The sequence below is a fragment of the Dysidea avara genome, chromosome 11, assembly GCF_963678975.1.
Source record: "Dysidea avara chromosome 11, odDysAvar1.4, whole genome shotgun sequence".
NCBI lineage: Eukaryota > Metazoa > Porifera > Demospongiae > Dictyoceratida > Dysideidae > Dysidea > Dysidea avara.
In genome coordinates, this window is record NC_089282.1 from 23834362 (window position 1) to 23858063 (window position 23702).

Consider the following 23702-nt stretch of genomic DNA (forward strand, 5'->3'; position numbering starts at 1 on the left):
CCCTGATGTGACTGGATGGGTAAGCTTCAAGTCCCGTAGGTGTGGCATAGTGTAGACTGAGGTTGACACTAGATTCTGGATAGGAGCTGCAATTGACGGCACAATTAAAACTGATATTGGTATCAGCTCACCAGATTCTGTTTCTACTTCCACTGTGGCAACTCCAAGCTTCTGACTGGTAGTAGATGTAGTGCCAAATGATGCCACAGCTATGTCTACTGTGGATGTGGGAGAGATCTGTAGTTCACTGGCCATTTCTGCTGAGAGAAATGATCGTTGTGCCCCATCATCAAACAGGATATTAGCTTGAGTCTTCATGTTGCCAGCAATTATGGGTGCAACAGCAGTCTTGAGCAAACATGTTGGGTTCTGGGGAGCCTCAGCACATGATGCTGGTGTTAGGAACCCACCTGTAGTGGTTGTTGGTGTACTGTTAGAAGCACTCTTCTTCTCGGGTGTTGTAACTTCAAGTGATGAGTCATGGTTACAGAGGCTGGTGTGGTGCTTCTTCTTGCACTTTCTACACCGAAACTTGGACGGACACTGAGACACTCTGTGATGGGCTAGACAGTTATAACACAAGTTACTTGCCTTGACAATGTCGATCCGCTTCTGGATATCGGTTACCACATCACAGTTGTAAGCAGAATGGGTTTTCTTGCAGAACACACATTGCTGTTGTCTCTTCTTGCCATCAGTATCTCGTTGCTGTTTCTTAAGGGGCTCTAGTGAATTGAGGTGAAAGGAAGCTGCAGCCGACCTTGACATGGGATTGTGCGAGTCATATAGTCCAGACTCAAGAACTCTGATCTCCTTTAAAAGTGCTGCCATTAGGTCTGCTAGAATCCACTGAGAATTAGAGTGTTCACGAGCTAAGTTTCTGCGGATGTCTGATGGAAGCTTTCCCATAAGGATTGGTACTAAGATGTCTCCATAAGAGTGCTCTGACTTGCCTAACAACGATAATCCCCGAATATGACCTTCAACTGAGTCATAGAAAATACGCAAGCTGGCAAGACTGCTTGTTGGGGATGGCATTTCCAGGAGTGCTTTCATGTGGGCATTAACCAGCTTGTGTGGTTGAACATATCTGTCTTCCAGTAGTGCAATTGAATGTACATAATTTGCATCGGTAAGCAGTAGTCCTGCAATCGCACGCGCAGCATCTCCTTCCAACTGTGCCTTCAAGTAGGTAAACTTCTGGATACCACTGAGGTTGTGGTTAGCATGAGTCGACACATAAAAGGAGTCCCAAAACGTTTGCCATGTCAAGGGGTCTCCAGAAAACATGGGTAAGGTGAGCTTGGGGAGACGACTGTTTGCAAACTGTCGGGGAGTATCACTGCTCAGTGTAAATGGCTGTATCATTGGATTCAGGTGTGTGCTCATTGGTGACTCATATAGGCTCCTGGGGGCAAACACTGTTGTGGTTAACGGCCTTTGTGAGCTGACACTGCTAAGTGTTGATGAGTGAAAAATTGCTGGAATCAGAGGAGGTGGGCAAAGGAGTTGCTGAACATTGTAGTAGTCACTGGAGAAGGCACTGATACATTGTGTGTGATAGAAGTGTCACTACTATTATGAAGTTTTGCTGTTGTGTGAATAACTGGTAAAGTATCACTATTCTGTGTAGTAGTGCTTACTGATTCCAAACCTGACTCATTAACACCTTGTGATATTACTGACTGTGCTGTCACTGAAGACTGATCAGCTGGTAGGGTGACAATACCTTGTGATTGTGGGTCCACTGAAGACTGACTAACTGGCGGTGAAACTCTGCCCGACTGCTTTGTACTGTTCAGCTCAATGTACCTTCGAGTTCAGGCAATCTTATCTATGATCTCATCATGTAGGTCTTCCGCTTCTAGCACAGCTGATTCTAGCTCACTTGCATCATCAAGCGCTTTCAGTAACTGTTCATCAATGTTTGCAATCTTTTCCATCTTTCTGGTGAGCTGTTCAATAGCGTTGTTTAACGACGTGGTTATATAGTCGCCAAATTCTCCGCCAACTAGTTCGTCGATCTTGTTGTACAATCGAGTCACGTGTCCCTTGTATCCGTTCCAGGATGCTTGAAGATGAGTCCGCTCCTCCATCGGTCCGCTAAACAATAACAACAAACAAATATTCTAACGAGGGATGTGGCTTGCCTCTTGGGGTACCGTTAAAGGAATGCCACGGTACAACGACTTCTGAGAATAACGTCGAGAGCAGCGGCCGGCCCTGCCATGTCACAGCACCAATAATGTCTGTACGAAGACGTTGAGGTTCGAGGAGGGGAGGTAGCAACTTGTGACAGCGGGATTGATACGGATAAATATTAACGCACACCACACACACATGACACACACTATTTGATCACACGTGACATATATATTACATCATACTATTCTAATTAAGGTCTCAGTCATCTCCTACAACATACTTAGGTGTGGCGATTGATAACACTATGTCATGGTCATCACATATACAAACAGTAAGTAACAGAGCAACCAAAGTGCTAAATTTTATTAAACGAAACCTAAACAACTGCCCATCTGATACTAAAAGAACAGCATATTTAACATTGGTTCGACCAATTATGGAATATGCCACCCCAGTTTGGGATCCGTATTATAACACTGACATTTTTATAAGTTACAAAAGGTGCAAAGAAGAGCTGCTCGATGTATTTTATCAGATTACTCCAGAAATAATGTTATGTCATTATTGTCCTCTCTTAGTATACCTACATTACAACAACGCCGTCAGTCATCAAGATTAACACTATTCTATAAAATAATTAATGATACACTACCGATCTCCATCCCCTCACATTATCAAAGAACTCAATTTTGTACCAAGCAACATGACCCCAATCATTTCATTCTGCCACAAGCTACCCTCAACACCTATAAATATAGTTTTTATCCTAGAACTGTTAAAGACTGGAATGAGTTGCCAATTAATATAATAGAATAAAGAAACTTGGATGAATTTATTTACGTACTTAACCTTCACTACTGTGATTAATTATCAAATTGTATGTATGTATGTATTTGATTGTACCATTTGGGGTTTTCACCCCCTGGGCAAACCAGCTGAGCTGACTGCCCAGTACCTAATCTTAAATCTTAAATAAAGCTCACAGTAGCAAACAATAACTCTATAGACTATGTTACATACTGTTACAGTGGCTAAATAGTGTAGTTGTACCATGCAAGTGAGTTTCTTTACTGTTTTATTACTTACATTAATAAATATTTTAAGATGCTCTCAAATCTGTAGTCTACTTTTCAAAAATTTCCCAGGGTACATGGCCACCAAACCCCTTAGCTAAGTATGTTTTGCACACTATCAGATGTTCACCAGCATGTCTCACTCCTACATACTTATTTACTCATTTTAAACTCAGTCATCACTCTAAGATAACAGACAGGTTGAGAGCTCTGAAAGATTCAGGCACAAGGTGTACGAGATTCAGGTTGCGTTGCGGACCCCTCACCTTAATAGCTGGATAAAATCGATTCACTGCTAAGGTAAGCAAAAAAGATGTTTTGGCACTTGTTTCCGAATATAGCGATGCTACTTTTTGCCGATTCTGATTAATTTTAGCTGGTTCTTCACAGAGACTGTGCAATGGCATCCGGAGACAGCAGAATTGGGGGAGATATCAACGAATTACTTGCGAGTACTTCAGCTATTTCATCGCAAACTGATAAAGGCAGTTCGAGAAAGTCGTGTAGTGATGAATTGTGGCGGGGTCAGTATTGCTGTGTGTCTTTGTGCCGCCATTCATCTGCTGAAAACACAGAAAGAGCATGTTTTGGATTACCTCGTATCTCATTTCATTCTTTCCCAAGTATTGTAACAGAAAAGGCAAGGGCACAGCGCTGGATTTCAAATATTCGACGAGATTCTGGTACCAATTTTGTCATCAATAGGAACACAAAAGTATGTTCAGGACATTTCACTGCTGATGACTATAGTGGTAAAGATCGGTGGGGTCTATTCTACGGAACGGAACGGAACGGAACGGAATGATGGACTAAACTGCGGAACGGAATGCGTTCTCAGATTGAAGCTTGCACTTACCATTGCTGTACAAGTTATCAGTGGCACTTCCAGCAGGTAATCAAACGTACCCCAAGAAAGATAAAACGAATTTAAGGATCGATTGTGGGTTCTTGTTGGTTGTCATTAGTAACGAAGTACTAATTGTGGGAATAGCTGACTCAGTGTGTTCATCTTCGGATATATCAAGTAGGGAACTTAATGCATGACTTGTTTTTACTAGTATGTGAGTTATTTTTACTTACTTGACTTTAGAATGTACAGTCTGAGGCCCAGCCTTTCTAATCGGCATAAATCAGTATGTGTATAGCTACACTACAAAGGAAACAAGTATGGTGACAAGCTGAATCAACTCAGCCTAAGTAGAATCTAAAGGAATTTTGTGCAGTGTGTGAGGAGCAAACATTCAGATACCTCAAGGAGGCTATATTGTGTGAACATCAATGATTCATTAACAGAGTAGTGGACTATTGTCAGATATCTCAGCCTGAGTACTGAGTTGAATTGTGGATGGGGTCTATTTTACAGAATGGAATGCTTTCTGAATCAACTTGCAGCTTGGCTAGCTGCTATCATTGCTGAAATTGCATTTTATCAGTGAAACCTCCAGGAAAATGGAATAGGATAATTATAAAACATTAATTAAGTGATTGTTTAGGTAATCATGACTTTATTCAGTCTAATAAACAGAATACATGGTTGATTGAGTGAGGTATCACTTTCAGAATGTTCAGACGACCAGTGATGAGATGCATGGATTCATCGAATTTTTGTTGTGGTTGCACTGTTAAAACAGAGGTGTTCAGTTACACCCTGACAAAGGTGTTTATGGAACACCTACACCTTTAAAAGTGTACATATACACCCAGGGGTGTTATATTACGCCTATAATGTTATTGGATTGTAATAGGTGTAGTGAAGCACCTTTGGGGTGTATTAAAGGTGTTATTGTACACTCTATACTGATACATTTGAAATGAATTTCTTTTTATGTAGGAATGAGTCTACACACCATACAGTGATGCTATAGGATTATAAGCTCATGCAGTGTTGCTGATTTAGTTAAGTGCAACAGTGAAGCCCAAACAATGTTACACTGAGCTCAGCATGCATACGAACAGATCAGCAATACTATATCCACACTCAATCCATCAACGTACTGTAGCTTGCTAGATTGTACATGTCAATAACTGCTTTTACAAGTACTAATAGTGTTTGTACATTCTGTATATTTGATTTCAGTGTGCATTAATAATAATTCAATTCCGTACAATTATAGACATCTAAAATATAAATTGTACACTGTGCAAAAGGCAGAGGTCACAGATATGAGCATGAATGTACGTGCAGTCGATACAGTAAATAATTCTGTGTGCCGTACTAATTTGTCAGCCATAGGATTGCAATCCATTATATAAGCATGGTAATGTCAGTGTTGATACAAGGCTACACATTAAATGCTACTTCATAATCCAACATCTTTTCAATCACTCCAGTCGTCAGCTGGTCATGTAATAATATCATTAAGAGACTCCATATCATGTTCAAAATGGAAGGCAATTTTCCTTTGTGATGCCGGCGGGTAGCCTTGTGGTCATCATCATACACTGTGACGTGATTCAAAATGCCAGTTTGTGAGTCCGATTTATACATCAAGCTTAGCTATCAAGATTTTTCATACACTTGATCCGACCTTTAAAATTGCAAGAACTAATGGATGTCAACACATGTTCACCTAATGAAAGTTGATTGTGACAAGGCCAATGGACAATTCAAGCAGATACTGAGCTACACTCCCTGCAGTCCTAGGCATTTATATACACGCATACCTTCCAGGACGTCAAAATATACCAAGAAATAAGTGATGACTTGACGATCCAATTTCCAATTGTGTTCCATTGAATGCCCAGCTTTTGAACGGCAGTGCGCACTATATAGCGTGTACCAGGTGCGAGACCAGGTGCACAATATCAGTAATATGGCCACCGAAAGAAGCAGTTGAGACGATAACGTGCGAGCAACTTTCGATAGTAAAGAAATGTACCAAAATTTAACAGCATTGACGGCGGGAATGTGGAAGACGATTTGTACCCGGCTGCAGCGGCTGTCAGTGCTTGGGCGCCCAGAGTGGGAAAAGGTGAGTAACGGCCTGGCAACTTTGACGTGAATAATACATGATCTATAGCTGTGAAGAAAGAACTGGCGACGATTAGAAGTGTTCACTTCTGAACAGCGTAATGAGACTGGTATCTTCAGTAGAACTTTATACGTTCTCGTGACAATGTTAGAGGCCATTTCCACTGGTTTGACAACTGGCAGGGCAGACAGGAGATAGCTCAGATGCCAAGAACATGCATCATTGCACATCCAAAGTCAGAGGTTTACAATGTGGTGTGCCAGAAGCTGGTTCAAAAGCGGCACCCAGCTAGGTCCTGGATGACAATGGACAGTGGACTTGTGTCAGTATGTTGTTAAGTGTAAAACCTTGATATACTGGTTTATTTTAGAAATTAAGAATTCAGAGGAGGGTGTAGCAAACAAATTGATCAAAGTATCAGTAATGAACCAACTAAAAAACTTGAGAATGGAGTCCAACGACAATGGATTGGAAATTTCTTTTGGCTGAGTATGATGACGCTATTCAGTCCATGAAGGGTGACTATTAAAAGAGGGTGGCAAAGGAACTGTACAATTCGAAGAAAAGTGGATTTAACCCTACTGAACGCCTGGCTTTAATAGTGACTGAATGTCCACTTTTGTCAGAGGTCGTTGATCAAAATTCCCCTCTTTGCACTCAAGTACTTGGGTAAGTGTACCATAATAGTTTGTTATAGTTTGAAAATTATGTTTTCTTTTGGCATATAGATACAAAACAAGTTTAAAGCAACTGTTCCAATTGACGACAATATAAAGGACTTCATTTTTATCAACTGGCCTATGTGGAGAACAAAATTGATGTCAACATTTTAGTGTAAGACCAGGCCATAATTTAAGAAGCTATTGGGACTTCTTGGTGAATGTAGCTAATGATTTTTGTCCACCCAGATGGTAAGTAACAATTAAGAATACTGAATGTATGTAACAAGGTCTTATTTTTCTCAGATGTTAGTGATAGTGTATTTGGAAGCTGATTTGTCATCTGTTACATCCAAGATGGTTTGCAAGGATAGTGTTTTACTTAAACATTTTGAGGTATGTTTACCTGTAGTGTACATTCACAAAGTTATGTTTGGTTGACATATAAAACCTCTAATAGTTTCACTGCATGAAGCATTAATTACATATTAGCATATAAATTCACAACTCTAGATAGGCTGTAGTGCTTCTTGGCATCCAAAACATAATAGTCCATTACTACTTACTGTACGGTGGGAGAAAATTTTGGCTAATTTGGTAAAATGATTTTGATTCGCCAAAAATGCAATATGACACAACTATTCGCCAATATATTATCCACCAAATTCCTTCTCGAGTAAAATCACCAAAATTTTGTATTGTGCAGTATACAGCCAAGACTATAGTTCCTTGAAATATGTACCTATTGTCATGCTTGTTATATGTTATATATTTTTATTCTTTTATTTGCAGTGACGTGATGTTGATGTAGACTCTGTGCAGTTTCGAATTGTCAGTCAGAACCATTTCTGGTTATTACCGGACGCGATCCTGAAGATGAGGGTAGCTGAGTCTTCCATCACTAGTTCCATTCCAGTACTAAGTGTTTAATCTCAAAGATGAGTAGCTGTTGCAACTGGAGACTGTTATTCCAATCTGGAGAAAATATGTATAGAACAATAAACTCTTATGAAATTAAGTTTATACATTATGTATAATGCTTGTACTTTTAATATCACCCTAATAAAATTGTAAGACTACTGAACACTGCTAAAGACGTTATTGAAACACCTAGGGGTGTTATGTATACCACCTTAAAGTTTATTGGAACACCATTGGTGAGTGTTACTGAAACTCCTTTAAGGGTGTACTGGGACACCCTAAGGGGGAGCCTGACAACAATTGTGACTGAATTTGACAAAACAAGGCTTCGACGCACAAAGCTTTGTTAGGAGATATGGCGATTTTAAGGAATCATTGTGTAATAACTTCCCAGTGCCTACAGCTGTGCAAACAAAATTTGCACCAATTGTTCATCTGTTCACTAGCTATCACTGAGTGGGTGTATACATTTCTGATACCCAAAATTTGCCCTGTTTTGAGCAGCTTTTTTCGAGCGGGTAATAGAATATCACAGGCGGTACTAATAGGGTGTGAGGGTGGGGGTGGACGGTGGTCTTAATATACGGGTATAAAATGAAGTAAGAAGACGATTGGAATCCAGAGGCCAAGTTTGGGCTCTCCATGGCCCTCCATGGCACTCAGATTACTCCAAATTGACTGAGAACACTATTGGCGAGCTCTCTGTGAAGTCCCAGCTCACTACACACCATTATCACAGAGCCATGGCCATTTAATGGTGCCAATCTCACACTCGTGGCTTTGACAGGGTCGGAAGAAAGCTGCTACAGAAACCAGACTTGTCAGTGCTGAAGGAAGTACAGTGTGAAATATGATAGTGTATTAGACCAGCAATCCATTTCTGGTAAAATCGTAAGTTTGATTTTGTGTGTGTGGAAGCCTTGTTATGTGAAATCCGGTCACAATTGTAGATAAAACACCCCAAGGGGTGTTTAATAAAGAACCTTTTTTTAACAGTGTGGATGGAGACATTAAATATCCAAAAGCAAACTGACTGTAAAATATTAATTCACTTTCTTTATATTTTCTCAATTTTGAGCCTGTATACAAATAATTGAATTTTCCTTGTCAATAGAAATCCTAGAATAAGATGGGAGAGAAACTTATCTTTGTTTACCTATACTGTACAACCAAGAGTTCGTAATACTGATTTGTATGGGGGAGAGTGTCTAACTCTCAGTATGGCCTGTACAAACACCCTGCGTAAAGTTCACCTTTCATCAAATCAACACCTTTACTGGGGGATAGAAAACTGTTGATTAGTGTTGCTGAAGAAGGTAAAGCTTATGTTCTGAAATAAGGCCGAGGTGTTACTTTAAGCAGGGTGTTTGGTGAATGCATTCAAGTTGGACACTCTCCACCTTATTATGAACTCTTGGTACAACTTCAAAGGAAAATGAAGAAAACATACAGATGAATCAATAAAATCACTACAGTAAGGTGAATTACAGACTAGTGAGATCTTGGTTAATTAATGGTTGGAGATTAAGTGTGGTAGCTTCTTGCTCTTGAATATGTTGCAAAGTGGAAGTACAAATCAAAATGGGATATCAATTTCATTATGAAAAATTTGTATACATAAATAATCTAGCATTACTATTTCATTTGTCCTCCACTTAAACATGCTACAACAGTACTAGTGTCAGTACATTGGCAGTGAGTCTACCTTGAAATCTCAACTCTAGAGTAGATCCAACACAGGACAGCCCGCACTGTAACAAATACATGTGATCCCATTGTAATTTCATGGACCAGCTGGACTGGGAATCACTTGAAAATAGACAAACAAATTTAACCTGTTTTGTTTGAAGTGAAGCATGTGAAATGTTACACTTAAGAAATCCTAGGATTCTTAGGTGGTATGTAATTAATGTGAGTGTTCCATTTCAGGTCTGACTAGATACATTGAAATTACACACACATCCTGGTCCAAATCACGTTTGCCTGGTGGCTACGGGCATGGTTTCACATGCGGCTTATAATAGAGATTTGGCTGATCTTGGAGTTTTGGCATTTAGCCTGATTCAAGGCTAGCAGTCAGACACATCCTTGAATTGTGCAACAGATAAAATCAGCTCACTATTGAATACGGCATTAGTCCATTGCACCAGCTGTTAATATATAAATAACTCCATGCATACACTTCAGTGATGTTTCCAGAATATACCCTCCTTGCGGTCTGCCAAAATATTTGCTCCTCACACACTGTACAAAATTCTTCAAGTTTTAATTCAGCTGGCTCTTTCCTGTTACCAGTATCTTCCTGCTTGCTTTATTTATACACTGACTTATGACTTGAAAGACCGGCCCAGACTGTTTTCTAAAGTCTAAATAAGAAAAACAGCTCACATAAAGTTCCCTTCCGTATGGATGAACATCACTGATACAGCTCATCCCACAATAATACTTCGTTACTAATGACAACCAACAAAAACCCACAATCGATCCGTTAATTCTTTTTATCTTATGTTTAACCACCCACTGGAGATGCCACTGCTAACTTATAAGGGAAGTTTCAGCAATGGTAAGTTGCAAGCTTCAATTTGAGAAAGCGTTCCGTTCCGTGGTTTAGTCCATCATTCCGTTCTGTTCCGTTCCGTTCCGTAGAATAGTCCCGACCGTAAAGATCCCCAAGCTGCCAGGCGTGTATTGAAGAAAACTGCTGTCCCATCTTTGTTTCCATGGAACAGCGACAAAGTATTCAAACATACAACACAGAATTCTAGCAAAACAGATTCTACTCAACTAACGGAGACTAGCCAACAGTATTATTTTTAGATAAATTATAATTGACTCTTATCTATGTGATTCGTAATGTTTTTTCCTTACCTGAACATATCAGTTTGTAACTGTGTTTTCAGTAATCATAATCATAATTATTATTATTGTTAATTAGCAAAGCCCACTAGGGGCAACACGCTAATGAGTATTGCATGGAACTTGTGTCAACTGAAGGTGTGGAAAAAACACATTGGGATAGAAGATGAAGGATTTTCTGGGGGTGATTTAATTGAATTTTTACAGGGAAAAGTAGTGGAAATGTCACTTCAGCTGGCAGAATTACAAACTAAGCATGAAAAAGCTTTGTTCCGCTTGGAAAATATCCAGGATGATAACTATCAAATCAACCTGTATACCAGCTTTTCAGACTACGACACTCTTTTCTACTTCTATAAAAACATTTTAGAGTCTGATGCAAAGGTTACGCGCCAATGGAGTAGTGGCGAATCGAAGGATACTTATGCTGAAGAAAAGACTGGGAGAAGCCACAAACTTCCCTTGCTAGAGCAGCTCTTTCTAACGCTGATTAGACTCCGTTTGGGTCTTTTTGAATTCGATATAGCAAACAGATTTGGAATATCTCAAGCATCTGTTTCTAGAATCACTGCTACGTGGATTAATCTGCTGTTTCACAGGTTGAAAAGCTTGGAGCGTTATCCACCCTGGCATATAGTTAAAAATTATATGCCAGAAGCTTTTAAGGAGCAGTATCCGAATACTAGGCTGATAATCGATGCTACAGAATTTGGTATTGAGCGTCCATCATCACTAGTTTCCCAAGCTGCCACATTTTTGGCATATAAGAATAAGAATACAGTGAAGGTCCTGATAGGAATAATTCCAAGTGGGGCAATTGTATTTTTATCTCCTACATACGAAGGATCAATATCAGATAAAAAGTTAGTCGAACGTAGCAAGTTATTGGACTTACTTGAAGTTAATTGGTGATGAGATCATGGCTGACAAAGGCTTTGATATACAAGACCTACTTGCACCATTAGGAGTGAAGTTAAACATTCCTCCATTTTTAAATTTAGGAACTCGATTTTCAAGCGATAATGTTTATGTACAAAGAAGATTGCTTGGTTGAGAATTCATGTTGAGAGAGCCATAGGCCGTATAAAAGAATTCCGGATTTTTCAACTAACCATTCCAGCCTCAATGTGAGACTCTGTAAATGAACTTGTATATGTGTGTGCCATGCTTTGTAACTTCAGTTCACCACTTGTTTGTTAACTATAATGTCCATAATAAAATTATGTGGTATAGATGTTTTAAAATACTATACATGTACAAAGATGAATATATTATTACAAAATACGTGAAGTTGAGTCATAATGGTTACTGCCATTGTACACAATAATAATAAGACAAATCTGTATCTGTGTTGATTGGTCACTGCTACAGAGTTCATCAGATGTTACTGGAATAAAAACTCCTCCCTTCATTTTAGGAACTGGTGGTGGTTGGTGTGGAAATTTACGTGCAAACACATTTCCAAGATTAGAGTCAGTGACAACTATAATGTCTCTCTTAAGGCCAACCGCCATTAACCGAAGTTCAATATCACCACCCCACTCACAGGTGGTCAACACTTGCAGTTGTTTTGCCTGCCAGTCTTGGTCAGACAATGAGCACTCTAGATGAATAGTAGGGTAATTCAGCATTGCCAAAAGGGCGAGTTGCCTGAGATGGTTACTCAACACCTCGTCACCAGTAGAGGAGCTTGCAATTAGTCCTGCCTGGTGTGCAATTGCATGGTAAAGACAACTGCCGTCACCCTTAACTGTATGCCTCTTTAGCTGCAAATGTTTTAAAAACACTTTGTATAGTTCTATACTTTGATGGCTTGGCATATGCTGTCACTAGCCAGGGGCGTACCTACCATGTAGGCAGGTGAGGCAGCTGCCTCACCAAATATTAGTAATTGAAGTAAGAAGCTAGTAGTGGAGTTTTTGATCCTTGAAACTTCATAGAGAGAATGTTACAACGATTTATATGTTATGTAGTGCAACTTACCATGGAAATTAGTATGAATCCATCCATAGCAGATTACACTCGGTACTGCTTCGTTACAAACAACAGTTGGCACTTATTAGAATTTTTTGAATGGTTAGGCGATTCTTTTTTTGTTGCTAAAAATGGATGATCAGAGTGAGGACCACATTAAGTCACAACCATAGGCATAGCAACTGGGGGGCAAGGGGGGCTGGAGCCCCCCTTGAGATTTTATGATTGTAAATTCAAAAAAGATCAAGATACTCTAATAGAGCAGTCAGTTACTCTAATAAAGCAGTCACAGTATTCAGAGAATTGAGCAGTGTAGCAAACTATGAGGTTGTGAATAAGATTTTTATGAGCTTTATCAGTGATAAAAATTATTATTTAGTGGAGGGCAGCCATTCTTAGTAGGTGTTGACTTTTTTTTTAACTCTACGCCTATGGCCACAACAACCAAAAAAGAAGCGCCAAAAGACCATTTCACATTTATGGGGTGAGTTTATTTAATTGTAGATATTAATTTTATTATAATAAATTCCAAATTATTCTATTTTATTTTTATTTATTTATTTAATATTGTTTTTCAGTACATAAAATTATACTGAAAGCCACTGGCAAGTACTGCCAGTGACATAAAACAAAATTAATTATATTGTAAGTAATTAGCTAGTCACAATAGTATTTCATATATTGGTGATGGTGATGCTGTTGAACAGTGGTGGCAGCAAGGACAAAGGTAATGTAAATTATGAACATTAAATTGCTGTATGAAATGATCCCACATGAAGTTGCAGAGTTTGTGTTTAATGGTGTTTGTAGATAGAGACAAATCCATTTTAGGTAGTGAGTTCCAAATGCGTGGTAAATGATGGAAGTAAAAGTTCTGAGCTATGTTGGAGGAACATCTGTGATGGATCATTTTTTCGGATAAGCCAAAATGCGTATTAGAAGAACTAAACTGGACACACTCAGTAATGTTGAAATGTGATGAATATTGTTAATAGGCTAGTAATAACTAACTAATCTAGAGAAGAGCTTTGCCTTATAGATTAAGTAATGCCCTTTATGCTTGTAGGGTCTGCTGCTCATTCTTCTCAGCCTCAGTCCACATCTGAGCTTGAACCAAGTGCTTCTTTGACAGTTCAAAACTCCAAGGGGCATGCACTTACAGAAGGTATATAAGCTATTGTACATAATAATTGTATTAATTTTCATTGTATTAATTTTCCAGTGCACATTCTTTGCAATAATTATTACCATCGTTTGTCTAAAATAGCCTCCAGATTCAAACTTGAAACACTTAATTTTCAAAAATTTCCTGGGGGGCATTCCCCCAGACCCCCTAGAAGGCGAAATGTGAAGAGTATGCTTTGCACACTGTGTGGTCACTTCTATTACCCTTAGCAAAATCCTAGATCTGCCCCTGGAGTCTGCCTCACCTATTTTAAATTTCTGGTTACGCCTCTGCTAACTACACATCAGGAGTTTCTTGGTCATGGGAAATCTGCATATGATCTGTCTTGATGATTGCTTTTTTATCAGAACATTGTTGTTTCTTGGTGGAGATGTGACCAGGCTTTTCTACACCAGCTTGTTGCTTGCTGACATGGTGTAATGTGTCCAAATTGAGTGCTTGCATATTGCTGTCTTTTCTGACTAAAGACTCTAAACAAAGACTCTCCTCAGCTTGGAGTCCTTCACTAGTTTCTTATTCATTGTTGCTGCCATTAGGGTCAAACTTCTCCAAAGCTTTTGCTTTCACACTACGGTCTTGCCTGTCTGAACAAGGTGGATTCTTGTCCTGCGTGCCTCGCTGTCTTACACTGTCTTCTTGCTGATCAATAGGGTCACACTTCTTTACTTTAGTTTCCATGACATTCTCTCGCACTATTACTCTGGATACAGAATCTATAAAAGAGCACTGTTCATTCATGATTGGTCCAGGAAAACTAATGGTACAATCCGATGGAGATATTACCATGTGAGGCACAGCAGTTAGTAAAAACTTATTGAAATAAAAATCGCATTCTTTAAACAGTACTTGGTCCATAAAGGCTGGTTCATACTCAATTCCCTGAATAAAGGGTTCTCCCATTGGTGACCAAACAAAGAAATCACACCATTTAAGCCCTATAACATGCATTTGAGTTTGTATTGGAAAAAGTAAGCATGCAATTTTGATAACATCATTTGTCCTTTTGATTCCGTTAAGCAAAACCCATTTACAGTCTTACAGGCATCATCTATGGTTTGTCTCTCACGAACATAAGGACACTTTATTTCTAAGATTCCCTTTGGGTGGCTTATTTCACTCAAGTCAGTTACAATCCCATCTGGGCTTGCTGCAAGCAAAGGCATAGAATGGTGAACAAAAAGACCACATGATTCTACCTTCACTATTTTTCCTTTAGCTCTTTGATATTTCACGTAACTAGAAATTGCAACAGTTTCATGTTTTCTTCCATAATTAATTGCCAGTGTATTGATTGACTGCAATGAGAATTTCCTCTTGACAAAGGCTGTACATGTAGTAGTTGGTCTCTGATGACAAAATTTTTAATCTCCTTCATTCCAGAAGCAGTCACACGAAGTTTGCGTTCATGGTGCCACCTGTCTGATTGATGTTGTCCTCGTGTGGACGACTCTAGTTCCCGTATTGTAGTAGCATTGATGCTTACATGATGGGTGTAGAGGTCATCTAATAACTTTTGCTGCACATTTACTTTTGTCTCACCAGCAAAAATTTCCTGTGGCGGTATAGGGGAATGACTATCATTGATATAATTATGATCGTGCTTAACAGATGATTGTATAGAAGAAAGTTGCTGCATAAACAACTGCTTCTTCAATTCTGCCCGTGCAATTCTTTCCTTCCGCATTTCATCTTTCCTGTTGTCCAGTGGGGCAGGGTCATCATTCAAGATCTGTAAAAGCATGATGTACCATAGTTAGGCATCATAGATACTTTTGCAAGTGCTTTTCCCTCTCTCTCTCAGTACTGGCAGTGTTGATAGCAAAATTTGCAGTAATGATCTTGTTTTGCTCTATGATACATAATCTTTCCCTCAGAGTATGTGCCTTATCTGGATCAATGATCCTCCTTGAGCTTGGACAACAGTCCCACTTATTAACGGTTGCAGCTTACACCTTTTCTTTTTCCCATACACATCCTTATGTAGTGTAACATCATCTGTTGGACGCAGCTCAACATTACGTTTTCTGGGCTGATTCCAGGTCTGCAATCTGCTAGTACAACCAAGTTCTTCCTCTTCTCGTAAACCCAACCCTACATAATCTTCAAGACAATACAATGTAGCAGTTACATGATTACAACATCCTGCCAATCCAGCTGGGCAAGTACAGTAAGCTATCACAACACGGGCATTTGACTCTCGAATAATGACTATGACATTGTATATCCGATCTTTTCTCATAGATGGTAAAACATTGGTTGATATGCATATAAAATCTGTTTGGCTTATCCAGGGATGATACTTTATATCCTGGACATGACCATCCTTGAAAAACGATACGCTTTATCTAAAGCACGGGTATACTCGATTGACTCATACCAGGATTTGATAATTCATCAGAACTGTTTTCTTTACTCAATAAGTTGTCCTCTTGGTCATCTACAATGATTTCAATGTCCCTGACTCCCTTCAAGAAAACTTTAAGACTAACAAGGAAGTCATATATTGTACCATAAGTGATAGTTGGCAAATGATTCAACTTGGTGGTCCAATCCAGATCCTCCTTAGCAGACATACACTGAAGGAGCTTATGTGATTGCGAGCCAGGCCTATTGCTTGATGTCAGCTTTTGTAGGCAGTTTATTCCTCCATCTGGATCGATAACATATTGATCCCACCCATATTCAATGTAGCATTCTACCCTATATACAGATAAAAGCTTTCAAGAATACACATTAAAGTAGTGCTGTCACCTTTCTAGTAACTGAGGTTTATTTTAATTTATTTTAATGTTATTTAAACAGGGAGACAGCATCAGCAAAAGCTGTTTTTCAGCTGTGCCCTGAACAAGCATACAAAACAATATAGGTACATATATACACACAATTAACTAAATATGACTTAAATAAGCTAGCTTAAAGAGTTCATCTCGGTGATTGAGGTAGGCAGGCTGTTCCATATAGTTGTTCCACGATAATATAGACCAGCGTTGAAACCTGGTCGGGTCATCCGGGTCACATTTTTTCCGGGTCATCCGGGTCTGACCCGGTTTACAATTTATCCGGGTCTGACCCGCATTGGATCATGTGAGAAACGAAATTGTTCGTTTGACGACGTGGAAACTTATAAACGCTATCGCGTAGCTCTTTCGTGAGCCACGCCCACTTATCGCATTACCAACATACGCTCAGCCACGCTCATTTGTTAGTAAGTGTAGTATGTAGCACGAAATTGAGGGTATTTATGGTGAGGGGTAGCTATTGTCAGTAAGTGAAGACCTTTTTTTTTTTTGGTCTTCAACCTACAGCTAGGCTGAAGTTGCAATATTTACTCAACACGAATCGAACGCTCAAAATGTAGACTCGTTCGCTCACTTGAGACTAGCCGAAACACGTCTCGGCTTTAATTAATCCAGGTCAATCCGGGTCACATCCGGGTCAAATCCGGGTCAGTGGGTCATCCGGGTCAGCAGTAGTGACCTGGTTTCAACGTTGTTATAGACTTCGTTTGCCATAGTTTAATCGCACAGCAGGTACATACAAACGATGGACACTGCGCCCTGCATGACCTGTGACGAATCAAGCAGACTTGAATGTGGATAGTAAGTAGGAGGGTGATAGCCTTTTTAAGATCTTGTATACTTGTATGGCAGTATGAAATCTGCAACGTTGAAGTCAAAGTAAGATTAAATGCAGAAGATCTGGCAGAGTCATATGATGAAAACCGTGAATGAAGTCTTTCCAGTCTCTTAAGATGGCCAACATTAGTAGGTACCCATACAACATCACAATAGTCAATTATAGGTAAAACATGGGCCTGATATAATAATTTCATCACAGTAGGAGTGAGTGCCTTAAGGCGATTAATTGAATATAATTTGCCACGAACCCTCCGTAAAACATTTCCACCGGTTGGTGCTCCGAGGCAAGCAAGCCATCTCTTCAACTGCATCACGTTTAGTTGGCTGGGCTTTTTGCCGTTCAATGAAGCTCCCAGAACATCGACTTCACTCAATATATCAAAATCATTACCAACATGCCCCTTAGCTCCACCATCTCCGGATGTCACGAGCGATACCATTGCTAGAGTCGGCCCAGTACGTCAAGCCTCCGTAGAAAACAGCAAAAATTAATCAGAATCGGCAAAAAGTGGTATCGCTATATTCGGAAACAAGTACCAAAACATCTTTTTTTGCTTACCTTAGCAGTGAATCGATTCTATTCAGCTATCCGGCAAGGACAATCACATTGGACTCGCCATATAAACCATTCTGCGAAAATATTAGAGTCCCCCAAATAGAGTGCCATTTGCATTTCGTGACGTCATTTGGGATTTTGCTTATTACTATCGTATCACGATGCGTATTACGGAAGTCAAATTACTATTAATTACGAATCGTGTCACGAGCTATTACGAGTACGTTGCGTAATATTATACTTTATTTATTTTTATTCCGGCCTTAATGGCACTCCCATCCTCCCCGATCTCTAGCTAGAAGTTAAACCTAATTTAATTTATAAATGACAAAAGTAGAAAAAAGAAAAAGCAGCTAAACCTACAGAGCCTACACAGACCTACAAAAACACCGCATGGACCGCCAGCATACACACAGCAAAACCCCCGGACAGGGGCCTTAAGAAGAAAGCCCTGCAGACTACTGACCAAACTGCAGGAAGTGGGAGCATGAAACAGAGGTCAAATCCACAAAGGACTGCCAGGCAACAGGCTAAATGGATGTAAAAATGTCCGGGCATTGTGGCGCCACAGACAAACAGAGAGTTGCTCAAGCAGATGGAGGTATGCTAGGCCACGAGAAATGCCACTCCTGGTGGTTGTCCTGAAAGCGATATCCTGCAAGACAGGATGACTAGCAGCAGACCACAAACCCAAGGACTCAACCACCAGGGGGACAAAGACACCTCCAGCAGCCTGTACAAGCTCATCATGGTGAGCATCCTTGTCTTCTCCCTTAGCAGCAGCCACACCTGCTGAAACTGCAGACCGACCCAACAGAGATTCTTGTAATGGACAACGCACTGTAACATCGAAGTACGCAGGCTTTCCATGCACAACGTCAGGGTGAAAAACATCACCCGGGCGATTCAATCGGGAACCAGCACACCGTTGCTCTTTACGGAAACCAGTGTTGTCCTGAAGCAAAGCATGATATATCACATCACATAAAGCATCGTGCCTACGTATACGCATGGGTCCATGTCCACAGCCCAGCAGATGATCACCAAATTGATCAACAACACTACCACATGGGCAGCGAACTGGAGAAGTGGCAGAAAAGAGAGGGACACCAAGTCAGTATCGAAGAGAACATACAAACTCCTGTGAGGACATGGATAGGCCTAAAGAATCACAAGGAATGGCCCCAAGCCATGAACTGGTACAGGGGTCAGCAGAAATTGAACGAATTCTGGCTTGGTCCCGAATGGTAAGTGAATTAAGCAAAAGGGTCTCACGAGCAATATCAAGTTCATGTTGGAAAACACACTACCCACAAGCTGGATGGATAAGATCAGGAAGAGAATCACTGTTAATCAAGGGCAGCAGAATTGAGGTAGCAACATCCTAATTATTACATAACCAAGTAATAATAATAATAAGAACGTGACGTCATAAATAAATAAATAATTAATTAATTAATGTCCAGACGAAACTGCGTAGTGCACACAAGAACACTCACCGGAATTGAGTTAGACGAAACCCGAACGTCAAATTGAAGTGAGCGTTTTTTCTCCGGTGCCTTCGTTAAGCAGGACACTTTTCTAAATAGTGCCTTTCTTCTAACAAACATTGAACTCCTTAACAACCACTTCCCAGCGCAATTCACTCAAAATCCACGTTCAACCCGCAAAACAAGCTGTAAACACTGCGCGTTAAACAGGTCGCCAAACACGTAATACCTGTCTGAATACATAGCAACCAGCCGTACGCGCGGCATTAAAATACTTTTGTTTATCAAGTTAAAACTGAGAACGTTGTCTTCCTGCCTTGAACTGCATTACTTACACTTACAGGTGTTTGAAGGTTAGTCCTAACTAGTTTGTTTACCGCATGGAATGCCATGGTTGGAATAAATTTCTGTCGAAGTACTAGTCTGAATAAAGTGTGTTACTGGTGTTACCAGGCACTGTACTGCTTTCTTCTGATGGGCTAAATGTTTCACAGTTGTTGTACAATTACAGAAGTTATTTTTACGTTATTTTACAATAAAATAACTAGTTGTTTCCTGTTACTTGTCGTACATTTTTTTGTTGTATTGCGAAGAAACAAGCAGGGCAATGATAGACATAACGCAATGGAGAATAGCGATAGGTACTCATCACCTCCGGTGGAGGCGTAATTCTAATTACGGGTTAACAACTTTAGGTGAGTACCACAGTGGCGGATCCAGGATGGGGCATTTGGGGCAAATGCCCCCCCCCCCCTCCTTCAAGAAATTGCATACAAGATCGATATACTCTAATAGAGCAGTCAATTACTCTAATAAAGCAGTCACAATGTTCATGAGGCAGTGTAGCTTACCTATGAAGCTACAAATAGGATTTTATTTTACATAACAGACGTGATATAGTAGGTAAGGATAACTAGCTATTATTGTTGTGACCTTTTTTTTTTTTTTTTTTTTTTTTTTTTGGTCTTCAACTGGTTTTCAGCAAGTTTTTTTGGTCTTCAACTGTTTTTCAGAAAGGTGCCCCCCCTCTTTCGAAACTCTGGATCCGCCCCTGTACCATGTAGACAGATTAATGTTCTTCATTACGGTATCGGTTAAGGTATTCATTACTATGCATGTTTTTATTACTATGCTACTGCTGCTACAAGCAGGTGATGTTGAAAGTAACCCAGGCCCAAACTTTTAATATCAAAGGGGCAACCCATTTGCACAGTGTACATATACATATTATATGGTCAACTTATAAAGCTGATGTCACCAGTAAATTTTTTCTTTAAAATCATATACACACCGGCACATAAGAGGCAAAGGGTTACTGCATAGTCAAATTTACTTGGTTATGTGTGACTCGGTCCCAGTAATAATAATAATAATAATAAAAATAATAATAATAATAATGCTTTACAGAATAATAATTCTGAGGGTCAACCAGTGACCTACACTGATAGCCTAACATACATTAAAAGAATAACTATACACTAACATCTACATACTTAGTTGCAAGTGGTTAAAATTGTTAGATGCTCGTCATGATCCGGGATGGAAGGAAACACGTCAGGACCCCACTAAAAGACTGGAGCAGACGATAACACAATTCTTGGGAGCTGAAACAAGAGCCTAAAAAGGCTGCCGAAGAGGTACTGGTAGCTTCACGCAAACCCAATCCTCCCATAGAACACGGTAGAGTAGCCTGCAGATCGAAGATTATAATCGAAACGTTCAAGTTGAGAAATAACACAATTTGGGGAAATAGTACGCAAGAGATGATTAAGTTTACAAACACCCAGACAACTTCGGAGAAGATGGAGTTCAACGGTCATACATACATTGGCATATAATGACAAAATAATATTGTCTTTATGCTTAAAGACAAGATTTTACGCCAATCATTTCTTTAACCCTAAAGAAAAGATTTTACGCCAAGCTTGCCATTAAGTACTTAATGACAAGCTTTTACGCCACTGTCACTGGCATAAAATGCATTGTGAAAGTAACTTTACAGGGAAGTGCACTATAAGGGAAGATTTTACTAGCGATTTCCAACCAACTAATTTTTCACACATTGTTGCTACTTAAATTACACACCTTCAATAAATATTTCAGAAGCTGCCGCTCCAGTTAATGGTAGTCAGTGCTTCGTACTTCGTAATGCACCTTACTGGATTAAAATCCATGCGGTATTTATTGAAATATGTCAAATCAAAGTTTGAGAAATAAAAATCCCCATTGGAATCCCATACAAATAATTGCGTACGTAATTCTAATTGGAGGAATACGGCACCGGTGATAGAGAAAGTTTCCCAGTGTTTCCGCGTGAATCTGTGGCAGATGAGGACGAAGAAAGTGTTTCTGGGCAAACTGTATTATGCTGATTTCGATTTTTCCGTGTGTTTTTTGATTGGAGGACGATTGATGTTGGATTACGACGAAAATATGGCCCTTTTAAAGGTAAATCACCATCTAACACTGCTCAGAATTCAGCATTATAATCACCCTGGACTTCAAGGCATCCCTCTGCATCGATGCAAGTATAGTTTGAAGGTGAGCAGTTTGTTGTCTTGCGCGGAATTGCAATATAAGGTTCAAAGTTGAGCATAACCTTTTCAAAAGTGGAGACTGGCATGTGATACCAACCTTACATGGTTTCACACTTACCTGATGTTATATTCTGGTGTATTTACTGCTGTTTTGATCCATTTTATAGCAGCTTCAGTGATTGTAATTTTGGTCAAAAACTATTTATAATTTCTCTTTGTTGTATAGCGATGTCGTTGTGTTATATAATAATTATTATCCTTAGTGCTTACAGTGTGACAAATAAAGTTGAACAGTGTCTAAACAAATCTATTTTAATAATAATATTGGTCTAATATTTTGTTATCTGATTGTCATGTTACCAAAGTATTTGTTAATTGTGACTTGTGATGCCATTACTTATTATGTTATATAATAATACTGATTTTTCTAGTTAGTTATCCCTGAAAATGCATTAGGTACCTGGGTATACTTAGTGTTACACATTACACACAGTTTTATTTGTGAATCACTTGCTTTATTCATGTAATATTCTGAGTGGTCAGTCTACAAAGAAGTGGTCACTTTTGAGAGGTTTTACCTAGTTCATATGCTGTTTTTCATAAAATAGATATGTGGTGAAAATTTCACGTCGTAATTAGTTTCCCATCTAGATTTATGACACTTTGAATATTGTGTTTGGTGCCATGCAATATACATAAAAAGCATTGACAATTCTGTACACAAAAATCATCACACTGTCAACTTCTTTTGCTCATATCTTTTGACAGGAACCACCAAGGTTTGTACTAAAATGACCCTGAAAAATAGCACAATATTTGTCATACCAATGAATGCATGGAATGTTAATTATTTAATTTAGTTGGATATCTCTAATTTTACGCCAAGCAATTACATGATGCCTACCTAATATTACATAACTGTACCTGTAAGTATCCGTATTCTACCCTTTCATCATGCTTTCACTACTCACTACAAATGTGCTGCCGGGGACGGGTGCCGCCATACATCAATGAATAATGATTTGTATTAGTAGCCTTTCTTTATCTGCTACCTCCAGATAGCACTTTCGTTCTATTGTAATAAAATGAGTTTAGCAGCTGAGGCGATCTTTAAATAGAACAAAAAATTGTGTGCATGCGTCATTTTTGGTGCAATGCTTCACGCTGTGTGCGAAGAAGCTGGAGTCAAAAAAAACCCGATATAAGGTGCTTTTTAGTGATTACACAGTTGTCTAAAGCTAATTTGTATTATAAACTTTGTAGACCTGGATAAAGAAACATTAGCTATAGCAGAGACAGTGAATTGGTATACTCCAGTGACTGCTGTGAGACCAGGTGCAACCAGTGTAATGTTCTGTGGCATAAACACCCAAAGCGAGTTTCACACAGTTTCAATTTCCAGTTAAGTATTTAGCTCCTTGCTGGTGTGGTGCATCCTTTGGTAATGAACTCCAATAGAAGGCTAGTCTTTGCAACGATGAAACATTAGACACCTTTGCAGATTCTAGTGTTTTAATGGTAAGCTACTAATATTACTGTAGCAACTGTTCTTTGCTAGGTCTACGGTTGTAATGATACCACATTTTATGGCCAATTTGATGTGTGATATTTATTGCCGATACTACTGAGCTGTAACTGAAATTTTAACAGCTTGTAAACAATTACACAGCCACCTTTAGCAGCTGTTGTTTACAA

General features: G+C 39.4%; 1 long non-coding RNA gene across 2 annotated transcripts; it reads left to right on the top strand.

The window, feature by feature from the left end:
• Positions 1-5953: 5953 nt before the first annotated feature.
• LOC136238816 (uncharacterized) lies at positions 5954-7922 on the top strand. Of its 2 annotated transcripts, XR_010693206.1 has the most exons (6): positions 5954-6190; positions 6239-6516; positions 6561-6859; positions 6919-7101; positions 7156-7245; positions 7642-7922. It is a non-coding gene; the product is annotated as an uncharacterized lncRNA (long non-coding RNA). The 2 variants fall into 2 exon arrangements; XR_010693205.1 differs by having other exon boundaries at positions 6239-6859.
• Positions 7923-23702: the final 15780 nt, after the last annotated feature.